The sequence below is a fragment of the Puma concolor genome, chromosome B3, assembly GCF_028749965.1.
Source record: "Puma concolor isolate L17-30 chromosome B3, mPumCon1.1.hap2, whole genome shotgun sequence".
NCBI classification, from domain to species: Eukaryota; Metazoa; Chordata; class Mammalia; order Carnivora; family Felidae; genus Puma; species Puma concolor.
This window is the reverse complement of record NC_141672.1, coordinates 66,858,080-66,879,393: the sequence shown is the minus strand read 5'-3', so window position 1 is coordinate 66,879,393 and position 21,314 is coordinate 66,858,080. Positions and strand designations below refer to the sequence as shown.

At 38.9% G+C, this 21,314-nt stretch overlaps 1 protein-coding gene across 3 annotated transcripts in view; it reads left to right on the top strand.

Moving 5' to 3' along the window:
• Window positions 1-21,314, top strand: part of AKAP6 (A-kinase anchoring protein 6) — a 493,633-nt gene that overhangs the window by 7,307 nt on the left and 465,012 nt on the right. For all 3 annotated transcript variants that reach the window (XM_025919741.2, XM_086709961.1, XM_086709965.1), the window contains exon 3: window positions 523-734. The gene's annotated coding sequence lies outside the window, so the exon portion shown is untranslated. The remainder of the gene's footprint in view (window positions 1-522; window positions 735-21,314) is intronic.

The following is a 21,314-nucleotide window of genomic DNA, read 5'->3' as shown; positions in this document are numbered from 1 at the left end:
TGTCAATGCTCAACTGAGAGCTGGGGCTGTACTACATTAAGAAGGTCCTGAGGGTTGGTTTCCATCAGGGGAAATGATCAGGGCAGAGTTCATTGGTGGGAGTTTGCTCATGTTTTGAGAATTAAAACTTATTTATTTCAGAGTTAGAGTCACTTTCTCAGCTGTTTATATTCCATTTTTCATTTTTTTCCTGCTCCCTGCTTTGTTCTTTCAGTTTGTGACAAGTGAACAAAAATTCTTTTTAATAACTTTTAAAAAGATGTCATCATGCTGTCCAGAGAGGAATAAGTGATCAAACTGCCTAACAGAGAAACACTGTGCATTTGTTTTTATTTGCTCAGTATTAAATCTATATCTCCCCCAACCTCATTCTTTTCTAAATGTGTAACAACAAAGTAGGAGATAATTTTTATTTTTTTCCAATGTGCCTTCAGGGAAATCCCTTTTAAATCTATGGATTTTAGTCCAATGAGGGATCCTCTCCCTTTAGTCTACATTTTGCATATCGTCTGTTTCTTACAGGGCTTCCGTATTGTCTCAGGCTCCACTGGAAATGCAGCAAGGATTCCTAGCACATCCCAGTTGCCATAGCAACAGCAGTCTTTCCCATAATGAGCTGCATCATCTGAACTGATGTCACAGCATCATGCAGCAGGTCAAACAAGGCATCTCCTAGTATTGCATCCTACAGATGTGCTGTAAACATCAAAAGGAGACGGTGGGAGCGGGAGATGGTAAGTGTTGAATGTCCGGGCCTTAATTGCACGGCTGTTTTGTTGGTTAGTCGGTGTCTGCTAAGGCGGAGATGGGGGGATGTTGTCTGCTTAAAATGGACTAGGGAAAGAGGAGCTGTTTTACCTAAATCTGTTTTTCAGGCTGCTGGGTTAAGACAAAGGCCTGTAAGAGTCATACAGGAATCATAGTACATAGAATTATCCTTGCTCCATCTCTGCCTCTTATTTTTGGTGTTCTCATAGAATTTTTCATAAGCATAAGATAATTTTCTATTGCAAAATCCCAAATAGGCTCTGAAATGAGCAGTTCACAGCATTTCAGCATTGTGAAGATATATATTTCTTTTATTTGTTGGGCAGAGCTAATTGGTCCCCTATTTGCTCTTGTGATTTTTGAAATATTTAGTGATTTACAGTATGAAATTTAGTATCTACCTTGATTGGGTTTCAGTTTCTTCATGGCAAGGAGCGAATGCTGAATAAGCATTTGACATAACCCTGATGTGAAAGGGGATCTCTTGCCTGTTCACGACGGAATTTATTAAAAGCATGAAGACCTAAACCAAATGAAATTACTTGAGCCTTTTGATTTATATGGTCGTCCTTCAACCCACGTCCTTCATAGTTAGTTGAAAGCCTGCCACGATATTTTTCCATCTCCAGACAGTCTCTAAAATAGCTGGAGTTGTTTGCAGGCGGACTTGTAACAAGTCTGTTCTCTGCGGCAGTTGCAATGAAGGGTAACGCTGAAGAGAGCCTCTGGAAGTGCCAGTGGGTGCTGCTGTTAACTTTAGCCAGAATCTGGTAAGACGAATAAATAGCAGAGTTCCCAGGGACTGTGGTGAATACAGATCTCTGGGCTCAGTCATAACCTCAACTTAATTCTAAACTACAGTAAACATGTACAATGTTCATTTCAACTCTTAGCTATGTCTTTAGGCATCTTCGTTGCCTATATATATATATATATATATATATATATATATATATATATATATATATTTATATCCCTCCCCCACCCCCCACCCCCCAAAAAAAAACTGTAGTCTGACAGTACCAGTTAAGGAGCAGTGTGTTGCCTTTTGTTTTGGGAAATGAAATGGATTTTTCTGGTGCAGCTGATTGCTACGAAGACAGAGAAAGGAGGAGGCACATGTCAGTTCAGTTGATCAATATGTCCACTTGGAATCAGGGAGTGGTCTTTTGGCTCAGTGCTGCTGAGTTGATAGTTTTTATTTGAAAAGTCTTAAAGGAAAGAATGGCAACCCCCGAGTTGCCCTTCTTTTAGGCTGTTTATTGAGCCTAAAAGAGATGTATCCTAGGAAGCAGCAAAAGCAGTATCTCTAGTGAGCTTGGAGTGATTCTTTCTTTCTTTTTTTTCCTCACAGTCGATCATATTGGTCCCATTAGGCACTAGCTGGAATGAGAGACCTTAGATTTTAATTAGTTTGTTTATACATATCACATACATACTACTCTCCATCCTTTAAGCTTATATGGCTGACATGCAGCTCTATGGGATGGGAGAGGTCAGCTCAGCCTGGCTTTATTGCAAGCACTTAGGACCACGAATTGTTCGTTGCCTGCTTTTTTGTTGTATAATGCAAACAGAAAGCTTTGCTGGGACTGCTGGGTATGAACGCAGCTAAGTCAGAAGCTGTAAGGTGACAGGGAGGAGTCCTAGATGGAGATGGGGGAAGGGAAAGTGTATCTAGTTGCTGGATTATGAGTCTGGAGAAAATCACCCAGTGCCCATTAGAATTCTTTTAAAGTATTATTTCCAAGGAAAAGCAAGGAAGAAAGACTTGTTTGGTAACATGAATTGTTAGGAGTAAAAATAACCAAAGCCAGCATTTTAATGAGTTTTCTATTTGCTTAATTTTTGTTTCTTTTGTCTAACAGTGTGTTCAGCTGCTTCATCATGGGTGATTTGTACAATTACTGGAAGTCACAGAAGCCAGATTCCTTAAGGGCAGTGTTAGAAAAAGTGGAGTCATGCTTTGAGGGTGGGGAAGGCGCTGGTGGGTGTGGGCTGACGCAGTTATCTGGTAGAATATTCTCTCCTTTCAGAGGAACCTGTGACCCCCCCCCCCACCCCACCCTCCCCTGTTCCTGCAAGTATTCAAAATGCAGTTACAGTTCTCCAACTTTATGCTTTTGTGCTCTTTTTGCTCCAGGAGAACAAAGCCCTAGTAATGGGAGCTGTCATCCTGATCCTCAGTTTCTTTGCAGAAGGCCACAGCCTTCTGTGCTGCTCTCTGATTAGCTGCGTGTCTTAATTACTGGCTAAGGCTATTTCAGTTGCCTTAGTTTTAATATATCCCCAAGGGGTGGATGGTGTGTGTGTGTGTGTGTGTGTGTGTGTGTGTGTGTGTGTGTGTGTGTATGGGGGAGGGGAGAGATTGCTCTATGGCTGCATTTAGTGGTGTTTCACTGAAACTTTCTAGAATTGAAAGAATTTTGTTTCACAGTGATGAGTGAAAGGTCATAAAGACCATGTTTACTATGTGGCCAAGTTTCCACCATGGAAACCTCACAAGAAGCTAACCTTCTGCATGCTTTTGGTTATGGCCTTTCTTTCCCCCCTAAATTATAAAGTTGCAAATAAGTTAATTATTTATGGGAGTGATAGAAATAGTAACCAAAATAACAATTCTCATAATGTTCTCATTATGTATCCAGCACTGGACCTAACATTATATATATCTCATTTAGCCCTTATAATGACATTATGAGATAGAGAATAATAATTGCATTTTTAGGTTTGGGTGGTGGTATTCATGTTTTGCAGAAACCAAGTCTTAGCCAGGTTAACAGAGTTGGCTAAGTTAAGTTAATGAGTGATTGGGTGAGGATTCCAAACCAATGTGATTTGACTGTGATACCCATAGACATTTTGGTTTTGTGACATCTTAACTGTGTGTACCATACGGATCAGTCATCTTTACTCTATCATACTTATCTTACCCTTCTCATTCTAATTGGAAAATCAGATTTCACATTTTCACACATAGAATGAAATTCCATTTATGACACTAAGTTCAATTTTACTGCACAAAAGAGCTTAAATTTTGGTGAGATCTTTATCTGATCCTAGAGATTGAACGAATACAGAATTGAGGCTTAGAACTTTTGCCAGTACCCTGGCTCAACATATATTTCTAGTAGGATCTACATATCGGAAATGCTAGATGAATGACTATGGGCATGATGGAATTGCACTAAAGGCAGGTCTTATCTAGGTCAATAATGAATCAACTTTGTTGATTTCGTCTCATCAGCTACATAAATAGTGCTCAGCTAACTTTAAGACAGTTGCATTCCCTGGTAACACCAGACAAGGAATAGAAGAGGAAACTTCTCTCACAGCCAGAAGGTGTACTCCAAATATATCTCTTGGGTCAAGAAGATAAAAAGAATTTTTTTGCTGAGTGTATCAGTGGCTGAATCAAAATGCTTCCTATCTCTGACAAAGTACCAGAATGATGGTATTGTGCAACATCCTGGAAGCCTTGTGTTTGAGGAGAACTGATACAGTCATCTCTGCATCATCTTGCCCATCCCCAGCTATCCACGCCCAGCATCATTAGTGGGCTCTAAGGGCTGTTCTTTGTTTGACTGTGGGGCTAATGCATACATGACAGCACATTGATATTGATTCTGGTATGGTGAATACTTAGAGATATCATTCCATGGAGCTCATTAGCCTTTTCTAGGTTCTGGGAAGACGTTAACCTTTGTCCCAGCTTGCTCCAAGGAGGTCCATGCTTGTGTCTGCCTGAGCTACAGAAATGAGAGGCTGACATGAAAGCAATAGAGTTAGTAGGTACAGTGACTGCATGAGTTAGATTCTAACTAGGAAATAAAAGGTCAGTGGAATTTAGGGAAGTCTGTAGTCCTGCTACATGTGTCTGATTTTCTCCTATTCCTAATCCTAGAATCAATGAATTATAATTTGTTTTGATTCTATGGATTCAGTTCAATTCAAGTATTTATTGAGTATCTACTATGTGCCAGGCAATGTGAGGGAACATAGGAATAAACAAGACAGATGCAAATCTCTCCCCCCATTATATTCTAGAGAGGTAGACAAAAATAAACAGGTAAATTTATACTGGAATAATTTATTCTCTCTGATACTATAATACTACTATTTCTATTTAGTTACGTTCCACTTGGTAATAGATATTATATATATATATATATATATATATATATATATATATATGTATATATATATATACACACACATATGATATAATAGATATAAGATATATATATCTAATAATATAATAGATATTATTTCTGCACATATGTATAGGTGCCTATGCATGTGTGATGTACATGTGGAGGTAAAGTCACTGCATCAAATTATAGCCTTGTTATCTTTCTGCTTAGGTTTGGATTAGAATTTTGCAGGTATAAACAAAGCTTGCATGGCAGTTATCATCCTGTTGGTATATGAGCTGTTCTGGAAGGTATAATTGTCATCAGCCACAAAGTACATATCCATCTCAATTGACTTCAACCTGACATATGGAAATATGAAATGTGTATGACAGATCAGTTAAGGAGAGATTTTTTTTTCACTTTTATAAAAGATATTTCTCACTTTTAAAAACTATCCTGAGAGCCTTCTAAATTGATTGTTTTATCCAGTGAGCCAGCGGAGGTATATGCCACATGGGCACAAGTTCAGTCACCTCCAGCCATGAGCAGCCTGTCCATTCCTCCTAGTATGCCTTACAAATATCACTTTAAATGAGAGACATTTCTTTAAGTGATTATATTAACTAAAGCATTTAAAACTGTGATTGTATTTTCATAACTTTCCTGAAAGTTTTCAGGTGCATGTTCATACATATGTAAGTTGTGTCTGACGTGACAATCAATCATTTGCAGATTGATTATTTTCCTTTGATGGCAATTGCATATACCCAACTCTGTAAATAGGCCATGAGTGGGAAGGCATTTTGGGGGAATATCACTTTTTATAGGACTTTGGCCACAGCAACAGACTTTTAGGTATTTTGAATTAATAAGGCAGAAGATATTTTTCTCTATAAGCACATCCTATCAGCAGGTAAATCCCCCAGCTGGTTTTGAGACTTGGTGAGGACAGAGGAGAGACTTTGTTTCCCTTGTAAGCCACCAGTGATGTTTTTATCTGTTTTTCAGCTAAAGGGCATGTTTCAAATTCTTCCAGGCATTTTGCAGCTGGGTGCTTTGAGTCACAAAGAGAAATGGGGAGAGATTGTAGAATCTCTAGAACATGGTCTCAAGCAGGACAATTCATGGGCCAAACTTGGCCTGCAGGCCTCCAGGGCGGGCTTCATGTGCTTGTAGCCCATGTAGTCACATAGGGCCCGTGCTAAGAAGAGTCCTCACTTGATTTAATGTTCTGCAGTCACCATCGTGAAATTCATAAGAATAATTTTGAGCAAGGGGTTCTGCATTTTCATTTTATACTGGACCCTGCAAGTTATTTGGCAGTCCTGTATGGCCATTTTGATATAAAAAATTGACACTCAAATTTAAGTTCCAGATTTCTCTTTAAGAATTAGATGATGTGTCTCATTTGGCAAGGGTTGACTTAGCAGTACTCTCCAATTCATCATGGTCTCCCATCAGTCCCCTCCATTTACCCCCAACTGCTACTGCCTGAGCCCTGTAGATACTTGAGTTTGAGACCTCTGCTCTGGAACAATTCAAACAGAAATTGTAGAGCTTAAAATAACTGAAGTACCATTGTCAAAACAACCCAGGGCAAAGACTCCATACGTGGTAATTTAAAGGCATCCATGATAATTCAGTGCCATGCACAATAATTCAGTGGCATTTCTTTTATAGGCAGTGGGGGACATGTTACATTATACCTGAAGATATTTGGTAGGTCAGGCCTATTTGTCATTACCATTGCTTTCAGGGGAGAAATCAGATCTTTGCAAAGCAAGCTAATTAACCATCCTGTGGGTTCATTGTTTATATTTATTCTCCCACTCTTTGTTTACTCCTTGATTACTTTTATCACCTTCTCTGTTTAACTCTTATTTAAATTACACAGCATTTTTATGCTGGCTGGATATTTTTTCAGCATTATCTTTATTTATTTATTTTTTTAATATTCTCTCTTTCCAGGAAACTGGGGACCTAAAATTTGAGGTTATACTACTACAGAAAGAGTTCACATTTTTTTTTAATTAAAAGGGGAATTATAGTCAATATTTATAATGAACCCTTCCCTAGCAAGGCCGTCCCAGCCATGCTGATGTTTGTAAGTCTGGATCTACCACGACTATTTATAATAATGAGATATTGGTAATGGACTCCTGGACCTTATAGTATGTGAAACACTCTGACCCATCATGTTACAGTGAGAAGAAGCTATATTAATCTACAGATGTACAGAGAATTGTTAGAGAATTAATATGAATAATGGCACTTGCTGCACAGGAAAAAGATAACTTTTTTGGGGGTTGGTTTTGACTGGATGAGAGTAAACAAGGACCTGACAAATATTTGAGGGGCTCTTGTCATTTCTTAGAGAACTAGGGGGCGTTGGAGTTTTCTCTAAGGATCAAGCACCAAGGACTCATGGCCTTACTGTGTACTTGGTAAAGATCCTAATGCCCACTGTGGCCACCATTGTACAAGCTGTAAAACCAGCTGTGTTAGATAATTTCACTAGTCAGCCATCAACAAATGTGTCAGCCATCTACCATGTACAAGATCATGTGCTGAAGGAACAAACACTTTACAAATTAGGACAACCAAAAGCATGTGCATGTATATAACCTGGAGAGCTTGTCATAGATTTAACATTCTGTTGCTTGGGCTGTGCTTGCAGACAGTGTGGACTAGTTCTCTTTTTCTAGAGGTTCTCTGAGATGGAGCTCTAGGTATATCTGAGGCTACTCTCTCATCTTTCGTTCTTTTCATTCAATTCCTTGATTTATATATTTTTCCTGAAATAACTCTTTACTTTGGTCCCCTCACAATCATTGTTTCACGCCCCTCTCAGCTCTTTCAATTCTTAGAGTTCATAGTTTGTTTCTACCCCACCAGTCTCTTTCTTACTCCTGTTATCTTCTGGCATAGCTCTGGACCCACCATGATTCTCTCCTCCAGCAGCCCTCCAGTCTCCCCAGCCACAGTTTATTCCCATTACATTAGCATAAAAATAGCCCATCTAAAACAAGTAACACTGGTGGTCCCCTAGTGAAGTAATCTGCTTACATTTAGCTTTAGTAGTTAATTCAAATATCACACTGTATTTAACTTTTTTTTTGTTTGTTTTTGCATGCGTGTGTGTGTGTGTGTGTATGTGTGAAGTAAAAGAGAATGACTCTTTTTTTTTTTAAATTTTTTTTTTCAACGTTTTTATTTATTTATGGGACAGACAGAGACAGAGCATGAACGGGGGAGGGGCAGAGAGAGAGGGAGACACAGAATCGGAAACAGGCTCCAGGCTCCGAGCCATCAGCCCAGAGCCCGACGCGGGGCTCGAACTCGCGCACCGCGAGATCGTGACCTGGCTGAAGTCGGACGCTCAACCGACTGCGCCACCCAGGCGCCCCGAGAATGACTCTTTTTAAAATTTTTTAAAGTTTATTTATTTATTTTGATGGGGGGGAGGGGCAGAGAGCAACAGGTGGGTAGAGGGAGAGAAAATCCCAAGCAGGCTCCCACTGCCAGTGCAGAGACTGACACAGGGCTTGAACCCACAAACCTTGAGATCATGACCTGAGTCAAAATTAGAGTCAGACGCTTAACCGACTGAGCCACCCAGGCACCCCAAAAGGGAATGACTTTTTAACATTTATTTTGGTCACTCATGCAGGCAGCCTGAGTGGGATTAACTAGAAATATTCAGAATAGCAGGACATTATGCAAAAATAAAAGCAGGTGTACAAATTTAGTTAAAAAATTTGTCCTTTAGTGTTGTTATTACATTACGTTTTCAATTTAAAATAAATAAACATAAGAAGGAGTGTGTGGTGAGAAGGTGGGCAATGCATCAAGGCACCACAGCAGTGTATCTTTCTTCAGCTTCAACTAGGTGTGGCATTCAGCTTCTAGAATACCATAGGGGAAAACCTGTCTCAGAAGAGCAGCTGCTTGAAGAGAAAGGACAGATTTGAAAAGAAAGGCAAGAAATAAAAACAACCTCTAAAACTATCTCAGAGAACTAACGATTGCTTTGAGAACTAATAAAGAATTAGACTGGTGAATTAAGATATTATGGTTTTCACTAATTTAGCAATAAATAATTGATACATGATTTGTAAACATGTGAATTTTAACCAATTAAACTGAAAAGGAATAGGCTAAGAGGCAGAGGACAAAGAAAAAGGTAACATAACCAGCTTAAGAAGAGACATGTTTCACCAGGATATTTTTTACTCAGAGAGTTTTTCCTTTTGTTCTTTTCTCTGGTTAATATTATTAGGTTTATTTGTTGTGAAGGTGAATAAGCCCACATGTTTTGTTTTAATTTTGGTGGAGGAGGGGCAGGGGGAGAGGGAGACAAAGACTCTTAAGCAGGCTCCACACCTAGCTTGGAGCTGGATGCAGGGCTTGATCCCATGACAGTGAGATAATGACCTGAGTCAAAATCAAGAGTCAGATGCTAGACTGAGCCATCTAGGTGCCAAGTTTTATTCTTTTTTTATTATTCTTCAAGAAAATAACAAGAATCATGATCTTTGCCATGTTGTTTTTCTCTGGTTCTTAGATATAAGATCTTAACGCCATCCTTGTATAACTACCATGTATGATTAAAAACCTAAACAAGAAGTAGTAAATGAGTGGGGTCAACAAGCTTGAGGACAAAACGAAATGTTCCTTTTTAAAGATAGTCCAAAACTTCAGATGGTGATGGAAATGTTGTATTACCAAACCTAAAGTGATTTTTTTACAATAATTTGCACCAAATGAGGGCTTCCATTTTGGGTTTTAGAATCCTAAAATCTAGTAATTTACACAAATGTATATATGCTGATATTCTCTATGCAGGAGATTTGTGGTAGGGGAGGCTCCCTTCTTGAATCACTCCATCTTCTGACACCCTAAACAGAGCTTGGAAGGGTAAATTTTGGAGCTAGGTGTATTTACCTTTGAATCTCAGCTCTAACATAAAATTATTATTATTATTATTATTATTACTAAATATTATTTATTTTGCAGAAGAACATGTGGGGGAGGGGAAAGGAGAGGGGACAGAGGATCTGAAGAGGACTCTGCACTGACAGGCTGACAGCAGTGAGCCTGACACAGGGCTTGAACTGACAAACTGTGAGATCATGACCTGAGCTGAAGTTGGACGCTCAGCTGACTGAGCCACCCAGGTGCCCCTCTAACCTATAATTATTAAATCTTTGATTTTGAGTTTCCTAGAGTGTCATTTTCCCCACATATAAAATGAGGAGAATATCCATTTTACAGGTTGAAAATACATTTTTATGTAATCTTATTGGCACAAAGCATTGATAAATAAGTTATTGTTATTATTATTTTTTAAGTAGGCTCCACTCCCAGCATAGAGCCCAGAGCATGGCTTGGACTGGCAAACCTAAGGTTAAGACCTGAGCTGAGATCGAGAATCAGATGCTTAACCAACTGAGCCACCTAGGCACCCCAAATGAATTATTATTATTTTACTTCTCTGAAGTAGTGGGATAAGATTACTATTCTTCCAAGAAGAAATTTAGTTTCTCAACTCCAATCCCTAAACCAAGGAAATAATTTTCAAAGCTTTCATTAATGGAGAGAAAATCCCTTTAATATATTTTAAATGGTTATACTGTGCTGGGCACATGTATTAGTTCACTTAATTTCCTTTCCCTGCTTAATTTTTCTCCATAGCACTTATCGCCATCTGCAAACTATACATTTTTCTCATTGTCTTAGTATGAAGCAAATTGCACAACGGCAGAGATTTTTTTTGTCTGTTTTGTTCATTGATGTTTCATTAGCTCCTAGAATAATGCCTGGCATATGGTAGATGCTCAATGAATATTTGTTGCAAGAATGAATGAATCTATATAACCCTATGAGGGAGGCAATATGATTATATTCAATATGTAGTAAATGGATTCTCTTTTGCAGTGATGCTTTTCAAGTTTCTAAGCATCCTTGAGTGGCTCTTATTATTTCAGATGGCATGCCAGGAAGCCCTCGTGGTTGATGGGTAGGCCATCATGCACCATCCAGTTATTCTAAATTATTCCATTGAAAGCAGGCATATTGCCTAGGCAGTTCTGATGGGCTCTTACTCTTTACAGGGTTTCTGTAAAATACCTGGGGTTTCACAGGTCATTTGAAAGATACACTGATACTTCTATTGGTTGTCTCTTTCTTTCTATCTCTTTAGTGAACTTGAGTCTCCTTCAGAAACAGTTATTTATTCTTCTTTCAACCATGAATCCTTAGGTGTAAATCTCAGATTGATGAATTGGTGGTTATTGAAAGAATCTCCAGGGAAAGGACAAGATAGGGGGAATGATAAGCTATGACAGTCAATCCTTCCCTTTTGCTATTTAAAATACTCTAATGGGAAGTAAAGCAAAGCACAGGCACACAGCAATACAATTGTTTATCCAGAAGAACATACAGCTTCATAAATGAAGATAATAATTAGGATAGCTGATTTCTGCCATTTATGTTGAATTAGAGGCAAACTGTGTTTTAGCAGTGGATACTGATAGCTGGATTTTGTACCAAAGACATATTCTAAATGTCATGCTTTTGAACTGAGTATTTATTTCTCAGAGAGCAGGTGTGAATTTTTTTTTCTTGAAATTCAAGCCATTTTGACAGCATCCTATTTTTAGAATGCCTTTCTCTATAAAAGGGCAAAACAATATCCAAAAGTAATTAGAAAAACATCCTGGGAGAGGGCTGTGTTCTGGTTATACCATAATAATAACAGGCTGAATAAGAAAATGTAATACTGTTGAATTTTAAAACTCATAGTGTTTTTATTTTATGGTTATGAAACATATTTAAGATGCCTACTTTAGCAGCCTCATCATGCTGCAGGATAAAAGTTATGCCTCATGAAAATTTTCTTATATCTGCAATACATGCCATGGCCAGTTGAAACACACAAGGACATTATTGTGTTCAAATAGAATGTTATTCTGATCTATTTAATTTAAAGTATTAAAAGAAATTTTTTTAATGTTTATTTATCTTAGAGAGAGAGGGAGAAACAGAATGTGAGCAGGGGAGGGTCAGAGAGAGAGGGAGACACAGAATCTGAAGCAGGCTCCAGGCTCTGAGCTATCAGCACAGAGCTGGATGAGGGGCTCGAACCCACAAACCGTGAGATCATGACCTGAGCTGAAGTTGGACACTTAACCAACTGAGCTGCTACCCAGGTGTTCCTATTCTGGTCTATTTTAAAGAGCCCTGGACTGGAAGTAAGGAACCTGAGTTTTAGTATCTGCTGAACATTAGTTTCCTGTACAAAAAATCCAAAGGATTAAATTTATTTATTTATTTATTTATTTTTAAAATTTTATTTCACTTATTATTATTATTTTTAATAATTTATTGTCAAGTTAGCCAACATACAGTGTAGACAGTATAGTCTTGGCTCCGGGATTAGATTCCCATGATTTATCACTTACATTCAACAGCCAGTGCTCATCTCAACAAGAGCCCTCCTCAATGCCCATCACCCATTTTCCCCACTCCCCCAACCCTATCAACCCTTAGTTTGTTCTCTGTATTTAAAAGTCTCTTATGGTTTGCCTCCCTCTCTGTTTGTAGCTTATTTTTCCTTCCCTTCCCCCATGGTCTTCTGTTAAGTTTCTCAAGTTCCACATATGAGTGAAAATATATGATACCTGGCTTTTTCTGACTGACTTATCTCACTTAGCATAATACCCTCCAGTTCCATCCACCTTGTTGCAAATGGCAAGATTTCATTTTTTTACATAGCCGAGTAATATTCCATTATATATGTATATATACACACCACATCTTCCTTATCCATTTATCAGTTGATGGACATTTGGGCTCTTTCCATAATTTGGCTATAGTTGATAGCACAAAAGGATTATATTTAAATGATTTTTTGTTTCCTTGTAGCTCTAATATTTTATGCCTCAGTTATAGGGTTTTCCATATCTTTCGATTGTTCAGTCTTTTGAGTTTTTCCAAAACAATGTTCCATTGAACAATTTAAATTTTCTTAGTGCCTTCATGTAGATTAAAATATACTTTAATTTATACACCATTTAAATTCACACTGGTGTGTTTCATTAGGCGTGTGTTTCATAGTAGTCTTTGTGGTTAACCTATAGTCAATGTATAAGTTAGTACTTACATCAGCAAATTATTGTTTTTCACAATAAGTTTTAGTTGTAAACCCTTTTTAACAGTCCTTATTTTGCAAATTCATGTATTTTATATTTGTTATTTCTCTTTTTAGCCATAATATGTATTTTCTGTTAATGAGGTGAGTGAAATATTTGGTTCTCTTTTACCCTTCCTGCTTGATGTAGAATCTTTTTAGAAAGTCACACTGCTTTTCTAGACATTTAAAAAAATACCAGTGTATGTACTTTTTAAAGGTCAAATTACATGAAATTTCCATTTCTGTAGGTCAAAAATGGCCAAACATTGGCAGTTTCATGTGGCTCAACGCACCAACTTGTTAATTACCATAGCAGTGTTAACCATTACTATTTTTATAATTCAGTGATGAAAGTTAGGCCTTAAATGAGTAAGTGAAGTAATGCAAAGAGCACTCAAGGGCTTTGGTGAAAGACCGATCTGATATTGAATTCTGCTTTTTGCTACTAACAGTGTTCCTTGGGCAAGTTGCTCAACCTTGCTGAGCCTCAGTTTGTTTGTCTGTAAAATGGAAATGCTGACACCTGCCTCACAAGCTTGCTGAGAAGAATGCCCATGACTCCCAGAACAGTCCCTGCTTCATGCTCTCACTTAGTAATTGGTCATGATATTGTTACTAGTAACCATTGTATTACTCCCTCAACCATAAATGTCTAAATGTTCAGCTACTAAGACAAACAGGTGGACCTAAATTGACTAAATGAGAAATGGTTACAAGGGGAAGATCTCTGGGAAAAAGAGTCCTATCCTCTAGGACAGAACAGGCTTTTGACAAGGTTACTAAGGGACATTTGGGGGAGGACAGGAAGACTGCCTGTCATGTCATCCTCAAATAACTGTCTCTGGAGTAGTAATTCTATAATTTACTTAGCATCTGCCAATTTACTTCAACTATTTTCCTATATATATTTAAGTTTATTTATTTATTTTGAGAGAGAGAGAGAGAGAGAGAGAGAGAGAGAGAGAGAATCCCAAGCAGGCTCTGTGCTGTCAGTGTGCTGCTAGACATGGGGCTTGATCCCATGACATTGGGATCATGACCTGAGCCGAAACCAAGAGTCAGAGGCTTAACTGACTGAGCCACCCAGGCACACCTATATTTTGTTTTTTGAGAGGAGCACTAATAAACTGCTCTTATGAAAACTATGGACTATACTACATTGTATGTAAATGCAGCAAATAAATTTTACATTTTATTCTGTAAAATTGTTTGAGCTAAAAAAGTCATAGAGATTAAATGTTCACAAGTGTTCTATATGTTTAATGCCTACTACCTGAACAAGTGTAATGTTTTATTTGGTCTAAAATGATTCCCATGAGACCATGGGTCTGGTTCTAGCCTGGAAGGGACAAATCTTTAACCCTCCATCTTTTCTTTAGAGGGTCCTGTGCTGGTCGATGCCTTCTCCTGTAGCTATGTGTGTCTCATGAATTCAGATTTCTAGGCTCTGGTTATTTTTTTCTGAGATTCAGACTTCTATTTCTCCTGCCTTCTGTATGTCTTCTGGATCTTCCATGAGTACTTTCACTCTGCATGCTGAAAATGATCTCATCCTCTTCCCTATTCCAAATTTGTTCCTCTTTCTGAACTCCCTGTCTAGAATAAAGCCTTGCCTTCAGTCCCCTCCTCAGGGTAGAGACTGGGCATCATTCACAGCCTTTTGTTCCTTCTGTCTTCTCCCAGACCCAAGTCTGCTGAATCACCAAGTCCTGTACAGTTTCTAATTCTCCAGGATTGGGTGAAGATGAGCTTAGGGGATCCCCAAATAATTTTTTATTATGTTATAGGTTTAGGGCCTGCTCCCTGACCTCCTGGCTTTCCCTTTTCTAAACCACAGCCCTCATATTATTAGACATTCTGTCATGGAAGCCCCTTCCATCCGCATGATCTTTCTAGCTGTGCTCTGAACCTTTTGAGCTCTATTAAAACCTGTGTCCAGGGCAACCTCAGGTGTTCAGTATGGCTAGTGTGCTGTGGTGAAACGGGGGAAAAATGCAGTGTGAACACTGGATAGGGACTCTACGAACAGAGATGTGTTATCCTATATGGAAAGAGTTTGGGAATCTTTTTTTTTTTTTCACTTTGAAATAAAAGTTTATCTGATCAGAGCATTCCAAAAATTGATAAATAAAGTTACTACATCCTGACTCAAGAAAATAACATACTGCTGACTTCAGCACTAGAATGTATTTCTTTTTTGCAGGCATGATTCTCATTTGTCTTTTGAATTAATTCCAATGGACAGGAGCCAATTTTAGCTCTGTGGCCCACAACACTGGCATTGTTTACAGTAATGTTCACAAGAGAACAAAGCAGCAACTTCCCCCCCCCCCCCCGAAGGATTCAGACAACTGGTTCCCATGAGGAAGGCAAGTGGCATGTTGGTGAGCTTGGTTTGGGGTCAGTTAGATCTTGAGTTCAAATCCTAGTTTCATACTACAAGCTCTGTGCCTAGGGAAAGTTTCCTAGCCTTTCTGGGCTCTGCTTTTCTTCATAGTACCACCTTGTCAAGTGTTATGTAGTTTAGACATGTGTGTAAAGCACCTAGCACAGTGCCTAGGATACAGGAAATTCTCAGGAGTGGTAAGTAGAGGCTGGGGCTATTCATAATGTAAAGGGAGGAGGACTATCTGGTGCAGCCTCGCCTTTTTTTAAGAGAATTTATGTTCCTATCCCAGACCTCTGGGATTTCAGTGATCAAGTAAGTCTTGTACCAGCATCTTGTCCAACAACCCTGTTTCTCCCCTAGATTGGGTAGGTACAACCACATAACATGACCAATATTTATATATCAAATTTTATTTACCTTATGCTTCCTTTAATTTGTGGAAAATGTTTCTGTAGAAACAAATTTTGGGGCCCAGTGGATAATAAAACTTACCATTAAAACTCATAATCTTTTGAAAATGTGAATTTACATCTCCAGTACAGATTCACTTCACACAATCTGTTACACACTTGGTATTAAAATACTCTATACAGTTGACTTCACATTTCCCCCACAGATGTTGAGTATACAAGCAGACACAGGAGTTATATATCCTTCCTCAGGGAAAAATTTGCCTAGAGGGATTTTCTCAGTACAGGTAAAGCTTTGCCTTGGAAATGATTATGTGATTTAACAATGAAGGGTTAATATTCCTTATAGTGTCAGCTCTGGAATAGCCTGGAGCCTCTCCTCTTGAAATGCCTCCTCACTGAGTTTCAGATATGTCTGGGTATGTACACTGAATGTCTGCCCTATGTCTGTGATGAATTGATGCTTTGTCCCGTCAATAAACAGAGTGTATTGGCACCAAGGTCAGAAGAGAATTCGTTTGGAAGAGAATTCATCCTAAGACAGGAGGAGTTAGCTACAATGAGCTTTAATCACCAGAGGGTGGATTGATTCTGAGCCCAGTTTGATGTGGGTCATGAGGTATCCTCTCCCGGTAGGTCACTCCCTGGACTCAGGGCTGAGTCCTATAAAAAGCCAAGGAGGAGCAAGTGGGCTGTACAGAAATGCTATTTCACTAGAGAATGTGTACCTCATTTGAGCACAAGATGGCTGCTTCAGCAGCCTTCAGCAAAATATATTGTGCAAGAGGGAGAAAGTCATGCTCTTCTCTCTCCATGGACTCTAACTGGAGGTTTCCAAATTCTATTGATTGACATCCTTATCTGTTAAAAATATCTAAGCCCTCTCATATTAATATATTATATGTTTTATGAAACATACACAAAAGTGAAACTTAAAACAGATGAAATAAGAATTGAACAGAAACCCTTAATGTTTTCTTCACACTCCTGAAGGTTTGCCTTGTGTCTTCCATGGAGTGAGCCACTACCTTGCAGACCACTGCTCTAGAGCATCAGTGGGAAAGACCTGTTGGTGCAGCTCTTCCTGGCGAAGGTGCCCACGCTTTAATGAGTGTGCACATGGAAGATCCACACGGAAACTTTGTGAAATTCTACATAGGTCCCTAGGCAGCCCTCCCCACCACACACACACACCAACTTTTTTCCCCAGGGAGCTAAACTCTGGTGAGGCAGGTAAGAGAAAGAGACAGAAAACCCAAGACATTACCAATAATGTGATTCTATTTGTACCTCCAGGCTGGTGAGCCCTGGGGCATATTGGGTTGTGCAAATCAAAAACATCTCTGAGACCATATGTCTGTACTGGATTTTAGAGATTACCATCAGCTTTTCACATGTAACTCTTCAACAACTCTGTATAGTGTATGAATAATGGAAATTGAGAATTTCCTTATAAGTCAATTTGATCACATCCAATTCTCGGATTTTTTGTTTGTTTGTTTTGAAATTATAGTGGCCACCTCAGAAGTTTGAGATGGTGATAGTTTGTTACTCTTCGACAACTTTGTTATCAAATTGTAATGAAAGTAAGCCTCAGATCGAATTTACTAAACACAGATATTCATTGGACTACTATTCACTAGGAAAGTAGGCACAAAATATCCTATATGATCTGTTTGGGAAGTTTGATGAAGTCCTAGCTCTCTCCCCTTTAGGTGGTTTCCAGCCATATCTTGAGTAAAAGCTTTCCTTGAGATAGGACTCTGCATCATTTAGTAAGCATCATGCAGTCAGAAATTCTTCTAAACCAGTGGCTGGAGATAAGGACACACTAGGGATTGAGCCTCAGACAGCATAATTAAGGGTATACCTGAAGATTCTTGTCCTTCTTTTTGCGAGTATTTCTGCAGTATTTTAGTTAATTTGCGTTGAGTACCATTAATTTTACCAAAGAGAATCTTTCTAACTTTCCACTTGCTAAATGGTAAAACAGTGGTTATTGAGGTAGTAGTGAGGCTACCCCCTTTCTGATACAATGGTGGCTGTCACATACTCCCACTCCTGGACTGTATATTCCAGATATCACTTTAGCTGATGACACCTAGAAATGAAGCTTTAATTGTCATGCATACCATGTAGATTATACTGAAGTATTTTAAAGTAAATTATAGATCTTGTAACATTGGGTTACCATTTCACACTTAAGCTTACGATCTATGATTTGCCCAGAGTTAGTTGGGTGAAGGATGGGTCAAAAACTGATCCCAGGCATAAATGCCTCTCAAACCTATGTTTCTTTTGTAATATGAGTGCACCTGACTATATGCACTTCCAGTGCTGCCTCCTGGGATTGAAACCCTTTGCCCCTTGGCCACTTTTTAATAAAGTCTAAAAATTTAGTTAATAGTAATATCCCAAGGGGTGCCTGGTTGGCTCAGTCAGGTAAGCGTCTGACTTTGGCTCAAGTCATGATCTCATGGCCTGTGGGTTCGAGCCCCGCGTCAGGCTCTGTGCTGACAGCTCAGAGCTTTAAGCCTGCTTCAGATTCTGTGTCTTCCTCTCTCTCTGCACCTCCCCTGCTCATGCTGTGTGTGTGTGTGTGTGTGTGTGTGTGTGTGTGTGTCTCAAAAATAAATACACATTTAAAAAAAATAGTAATATACCAATAGTAGAAAGTGAGGAATCCACCTCTTCTCCTAACCTGGTCCTTCCTGTAATTCTTCCTGAGGAGAGGAAAGACAATCCCTACCAAAATTATGAAGTTTTACTTGTATTCCCCAAAGGTGGCTTTGTTTGCTTTGATGTGACAGCTCTTTTCATCAAATAAATTGGAATATATTTTCCAGGGCCTAGAGGACATTTGCCATGACCCAAGGGCAAGGACTAGTCTGCACAATGAGGTGGAGATGAATGAAGGACTAGCGGATACATCTGGGTGGGACCATGCCGACAGCAACAGTGAGGAGTTCAAGGCAATCCAGACCAGAAATATGCTAGACAAGCGCCAGGAGATTTTGGATGGCACAACCCATGGGCTCAGAGGAATGTAGGCCTGGGACAGAGAAAGAATAACCAAAAATGAAATTAGTGCATTCTGAGATAGACTAAGAGCAAAAAATAGTTATCCAAAAACAAATAGAAACCCAGAGTGTTTGGTTAAGAAGAATGTGGATACTGAAAACCTTTTGTTTTGTCAAATTGGGGAATTTCTGCTTCTTTTATCTGCTAGTATCGCTCTGCAGTGCTTTTACTGTGGACTGTATGAAGCTTCTGACATATCTGAAACCGGGGTGAGTTTTTCCAGTGCTCCCCACCCAAAAACTCTGCAGGGCCCAGGTAATTCCAGAAAGGTGTGAGTGATCCTATACTTTTTGCTATTCTTATGTGTTCTTCTTATTTCCTGAGCATGCCTCTTCGTCTCACAGTCCTCCTCACAGATCCTTTCAGAACACCTCTCTGATTCATACCCAGAGGATTCCTGGTGGCCACTCTAACTGGCCAGAGTACTCGAGGCCTTTAAGGTATCCCCTTTGGACACTTGCTCTTGGTTATCTGATTCATAAAAGGGACTCTCTAGTGCCTACTATTCATTAAGAATAGTGGTATTGGTATTTGACAGAACAGGAATTGTTTGAAGGGGCTATTACAGATCTATTGGACAATAGCCAGTTCTATACTGATGACATTGCAGTATTTCAGAACAACAGCTATTTTGGGCAGGACTTCAAAACTGCACTCTATAGATCCAAAGTGAGTTTGACTTATATATGGTAGTGATTATTTTTTAAATGCCCTTCAAATGTTTCATTTAACTTGAAAACAAAAATCAAGGGACATCTTTTTCCACAGAAGTCTTTTGATTTTATGGCTCTGTGTATATGCTAGGAAAGGAAGAAAAAAATGTTTTATGGCCAAAGAATGCAGAATCCTGGGCCAGGGGTGAAGGAGTGTCTATTTCTTGGCCTTAGATGGTCCTGAACCTCAGAAATATAGAAAGATCTGTGGACCTATTAAGGCTTTATATAATGACTAGTGGGATACAGTTTTGGTTTAGGAGTTAGAAGTTCCAAATTTATTAAAAACATACATCATTGTCATCATTATCATTATCACAACAGTAATGGTTTTATTCCATTTTTCAGTGCTTACTGTGTATCAGCCTCTATGTTAAGAAGTATTTCATGTAGGGGTGACTGGGTGGCTCTGTCAGTTAGGCATCTGACTTCGGCTTAGGTCATGAACTCTCGGTTCATGAGTTCACGCCCCATGTCAGGCTCTGTGCTGACAGCTCAGAGCCTGGAGCCTGCTTTGGATTCTGTGTCTCCCTCTCTCTCTGCCCTACCCCTGCTTGCTCTCTGTCTCTCCAAAATGAATAAATGTTTAAAAAATAATAATAAAAAAAGAAGTACTTCATGTAAACTAACTGATTAAATCTTGAGAAAATTTATTTTTTTATATGAAATTTATTGTCAAATTGGTTTCCATACATTGAGTAAATTTATTAAAAGGTAGTGGAAGGACATACTCAGTGCCCAGATCTTGGTTTCTAAACACAGTTCTTCAACAAAAGGAATCAGAGCTCTTAGGAGAAATGGCTAATTCTAGGGTTAGGGCAGAGAACAATGTAAGATGAGTGTGACCATCATGCAGTGTGAGAAAGTAAGGAAGTGCCCAAAAAATAAAAGGGTGGGACATATCACAGGGACACAGAAGTCAAGCCAGATGAACTCCTAATGGCCAAATCTGGAACACTGAACAATAAAGTAAGAAAGGTACTATTGAGTTATAATCCAAAGTGCAAAATAAATATACATGAGTACATATTCATTTAAATAAATAATTTAATTAATTAATACACAGGGAAGAAGAGACAAATTTTCCCTACAGAAGAATTCCAAATAATGTGTGTAAATACTCCTATGTCTAGGAGTAAGAGCTTAACCCACCCCTGAACCCCACTTAGGCTGGCTAGGCTTAGTGGGACTTACTTCCGAGGAACAGAGTATGGAAAGAGAAAAATAGTAAATTCACAAGAGAGAAATATGGCAAATACCACCTTAGGCGAGTGATGAAGGTTAGCATCATTAGTGATATTGTGCCGGTGTCACCTGTCTCTTATATGATGTGATGATAAGAGTTCTTCATCTCCACAGTATTCCTTTCAAAAACCTACAACCCCATTCTAATTCTGATGTGAAACATCAGATAAACCCAGATTGGGGGTCTTTCTATAGAATAGCTAATCTCTCTTCCTCAGGACTGTCATGGTCATGAAAAAAAACAAGACAAAACAGAAACAAAAACAAAAACTTTTCAAAAAAGAAAACAAGAAAAGCCTAAGAAACTGCTACCAGAGGAGACCAAGGAGATGTGTCAAGTAAATGCAACGTGGCACTGTTCCATAGTGGGTCCTGGAA